We start from the raw sequence: 5,033 nt of genomic DNA on the forward strand, positions 1-5,033 counted from the left end.
GTCAAGAATAACATTTATTAACAATGTCTAGTCGTGTTCGCCGACTCACAAAATTGATAACAGTGAATGTGTATCAAACTAATTTGTAGTAATGTAGTTTTAAGTATATTTTTCAAATAAATAGAACTGTGAATAATAGTAGTATTAATCTCGGAATTTTATTTTATTTACTGTGCATAAGAGAAGTTTGTGTTTCTCATAACAAGTAGACAAAGATTACAATGCATATCGTCACCAGAAAGGACATTTAGTGCATTAATATGGTATATAATCGCATTTGCTATGACCCTAAGAACATCGCTCCAGACAATTTTGCATTTTTATATGTATAGCCGGCACCGAGAACGAAGCCGCCACGGTGCCACATTTGCACGTTTTTTTTGCAATTCCAATTGCATTAGCATTAGCAAGAAGAATTTCATCGATTCTGATATCTTAGGGTAGAAAGAAGAGTCGGCCGCCATGTTTTCTGTGTGTGAGGTGTAATAGTAAGGACGTTGGTTTTATCTTATGTATATTGAAATGATGACTAGTTGTGCAGTTTATTTATTGCGCGCGCTACTCTATGTATTTCTTTCCGTTTTTCTGAAATATATCTGTGTTTGTGTGTGTTTGTTTTCTTTCATTCCCGAAATTTTCCTGTACAGTATGTATTAATGAATGATGATGATGACAACTTTTCCCTAACAGCTAGACTCTTTTGCACGTTTCCCTATGCTAGATTTTTGTGAAATATGTGTGGCGCGGCAGGATCTGCAGCATTCGAAATTTATTTCGAATGTTGCGGATGCGGACGGGTAGATGGCGCGGAACTCTTCGGTTCCCAACCGCGGCAGCGTAAACATCGTAACCTAGAAAAGCTACATCACCTTGTGAATTTTGAATATAAAAATTAGAAGATTATATACATAACAAATTTTATAAGTTAAGTATAATTGTGTTGAAGAAAAATATATTCAGTTTAAAATCATATATAATTTTGACGTAAAAGCTTAGAGTGTACTTGGCCTATACGAATTCATGTGCCGACAATTTGCAATCGTAATACCAAATATGTGTGTACATATTGGATTTTTAGTGAAAGTCAAATGGGCGAAGGTACGGAGATCTGCCTATATCCGCCCGGGAACAACTAACAGACACCAGCTGTATAGAATTAACATAATACTATTGAGATTATTATAATGTACACAATTAAAGAATGATAAAAATAATATTGCATACATGAGATCTGTTATGACACAATAGTTTGCATGCAAACTCATATTCAATGAATTCATAGCAAACAAAACACTGAACTCATAGTACAACCAAGCTAATAATGATGAGTATGCACTCGAACCTGCTTCTAGTGAATGACAGAGACCGTGTGTAGTGGCCGCGGCTTCGCGACGGGAACGGGATTTCATTCGCCTTTTTTGGGATTAATTTGATCAAAAAGTGCACTCTATAATGTGCAATCATTTTAACTTTCGCCGCATATTGCACATTATTGAATGCATCCGGGCGAATTGACCGTGACAGAGGGGAATGATCTGTCGCATCCACCCACGCTGCTGCGTATCTTGCTAGCATCATTAACTCTAGAAGTTCAAGGTCGATCGTAAAGGGATCAGGACCTGTTCATGATGGGCAGTTAATTAACGGCCGGTGAACTGTTAACTTTACGAGCGAGGAGTGGATGGTAACAGTAATCTTCCGGAGTGTCGCGCGTTCATGAAAAGAGTCATGAAAATGGTTGAGAAAGCCGACGATTTGGAACAGCTCAGGAACTCCTGAACTCTAGTGTTAAGTTAGTGTCCGTTGTTGAGAGAAGAATTTAGGCAGTACACCAGCCTGGTGCAAGAGTGTTTCATATTCGAGTAGTCAAGAAGTCGTGAAGCTATAAACGAGTAAAACGAGGATGAGTGAAAAAGTGTCCGCAAGCAACGGCGTGAGGCGAGCCAAAAACGAAAAACAAATAGAAAGTAGCAACCGATGAGGATGGTACTTTCGAACATGGAGGTGCTATTGATTCGCTGCTACTGGCCTACCTTCCTAAGCGCAGGACACGGGGCGTGAAGCGGATATTTAAGAGGCAAGAGCGCCATCTCTAATGGACGGGCTGGCGAGGACAGGGGCTCGGTACCGGAAGTAAAATTCGGTTGAGCTTTTCACGTTGGGTTTTCTTGTGGAGTCGCTTGGCATCTTCTTACTATATGAATATTTCTAAAAGAACCGCCAAATACCTCTACTTGTGCAAATTTAAAACGTCCAATCAGCCCCGTAGTTTTTTTTGTGTGCCCAGACTAAAAATTAATAATAGCTACCACGAAAAGAAAGCGAGTGTGGAGTGACATATCCCCAATAATTCAGTTTCAACAATAATTGTGGCTCGGCGAGGGCACACCAAGCTATTTTCACAAGAGTAATTTTCCGTCCTTGTGGGGAAAGGAATAGTTTTTCGCACGGAATCGATTGTCAGTAAATTGTCTGGCAGTTCCCAAGTCTGTGTTGTATGACGAACCCATGACTCATGAATAAGTTCAAATCGTGGACGAGAGTAACATTTAAAAAAGTTTCAACGTAAATAATAACGGCAATTGTAAAGACCGATAATTGGAGTATCATTTAGCTATAGAAGTAAGGTGTAATGATTCCCGATCCGTAACTCAAATATGGTATACAAGGTTGTAAAGAGAGAGTGAAATAAAGTTAGTTTTTTTAGCATTGATATTTTTCTTCTACGACGATTTTTTTCAGTCCCACTTGAATGGGGCAATCATTGTGGGGAATTTTTCTTGGAAAACAAGTTGTGATCACCAGAGCTCTGGAAGAGGGTTGTTTTCTTTGGTTTTGCTACTTATTTTTTTCGTTTTCTTTATAATATCTTTATTCAAATGTATCTAATTTGGTTTTAAACATCCTTAATTTGCTAACATATTTGCATGAGAATTAATTTTGAAAGTTTTTTTGTTAATTGGGTATTGCATGAATATACTTAATATAATGAAATAACTCTCTTGCCAGTTTGAGGACTTTCTTCTTTTCTCCTCCTCCTGAAGCCTGCAAGCTTTTAACTTAGGGATATCCTCCAGAACAATAACCTGAGCATGTCAAGGAAGGGAGGGAACCTCAGAAGTCGCGCCTGAATAAACATCTGAGGCAAAAGAAAAAAACAGGGATGGAGACTGTGATCGCGGCACTTGGGTCCGGAGATTTACGGCTCCATGCGCGCAATCCGGCTGTTATTTTTTTTCAGTTTTAGCTCGAATTTTGGTTTATCTCAATAGGCTTACGCGAATCGTCTTTGTTTGTTTGAAAATTTTCAAGATCCAGTGCGAACCCACGCATCAGTATAGGCACGTGAATTTTGTAGAATGACACGTGAGGGATCGACACGCTAAAACACACCTTTCATTCGAAAGCTTATGGGTCTGCCCTAGCACTTGATTTTTTCTTTGATCGGCACTTTGCCAGTTTTGATTTTTAACGTATTCAAAATCCAAACAACAGCAACTGGTCCAACCAGACGACCTGGACCAACAACTAGTGGCGCTTGTTACTGCCACGGAAAATCAAAATCTCCTACCAAACGCACTGCGCTGGTCAGGTCGACCAGTAGGTTTCGTGGGCAGATACCAAACCAGTTTCACGTAACACAAACAAACAAACTAACAAGGGGTACGGTGAAGATGAATACCATCTGTTGGCAGAAACGGATTTCACGCCACACTTCGACCTCCTATAGTGGTCCTACCACCGTCATCGGACCACCTTGGGCAAATCCCTCTGGCTGAAATAACGGCCAAGCGTGCGCTCCTTCTTACTCCGACGTCAACGATGATGGCCACCCCACAATCAGCAAGAAATGTCCCGATGTAGACGTAAGTAATTTTTGTTAAAGACCTGTGTGGCGTGGCAGGATTCGCAGCATTCGAAATTTATTTCGAATGCTGCTAATGCGAGCAAATAGATGGCGCGCCGAACCCTCCACTCTTTAGAGCTCGCCACGGGTGTGAAGGACTAGCGGCGAGAAGGTGCCGTTGGTTGGGACAGGAAAAGACCGCATGTAGATAAGCCGGTCTCTTCTGTCTCGACCACCGGCAAGTATACACGGGTTCTTTCTCGCAACAGAGGCCTTCTTCTGGATGTGTTTTTGATTGTGATTTTAGTCATTAAAATAAAGAGAAAATTAAATCGTAATTACTCTAGATTTTGTTATCAATCGTGTTGGTTAGTCAAACAAATGAAAAAGATCTTTTAAAGCAATATTTAGCTTGCTGTTAATAGCCAATTCGACATAAAAGCAGCAGACACTGTTACTTCAGCAACGCAGACTTATAATGCGATAACAATATATTCCAAAAGCGGCAATTCGCCTCCGCGAGAGATTTACAGCAGAACGTTGGAAATATATTTGGAAAAGAAGGTTAAACCTGAATGCGAAATATACATATGCTGAGAATAAAGAAAAAAGGTCAGGGTGTTACTTGCTCATATATTAATAGGGAAACGGATATAAAAATTGAATTTAAAGCCGAACTTGTTTTATTCAATATTATTTTTTTGTCCATATTCCAATAGGCAAGAGGGGGAGAAAATCACGTCACTTTCATTGTTGCCGAGGAAATCGCAATTTGATGAAAGAAGAAAACGGACACGAATTGATTTTTCCTGTTTCATAGGAATTATTCAGTTATACTTAAAATAAGGTGTACGCTAAATATTTTGCGGTCTATTCTTTCACACGTTAAAACAAAGCTTCAACCAGGTAGACGAACAATTCCGTACTATTTTGTTCGAATCCTAGTCACAAAAAGAAAGAAGTTTTTTTTATCTTTCACTGTTATCCTGAAAAAGAAACTCTTCAATAATCTCCCCAATGTACCTGAAACGCTAAGTTGAAATACATATGAGCTTAACATAATCATCAAACAAGCCCCGATGATAAAAAAAATTCAGTTTTCTTTGGAACTTATTACCAAGAGTACGAAAAATAGACTACATATTCATTGACATGAAACCCAAATATTTCCTGCTGTAATCATGCA

Source organism: Hermetia illucens, chromosome 1, assembly GCF_905115235.1.
Source record: "Hermetia illucens chromosome 1, iHerIll2.2.curated.20191125, whole genome shotgun sequence".
In the NCBI taxonomy this organism is placed as follows: Eukaryota; Metazoa; Arthropoda; class Insecta; order Diptera; family Stratiomyidae; genus Hermetia; species Hermetia illucens.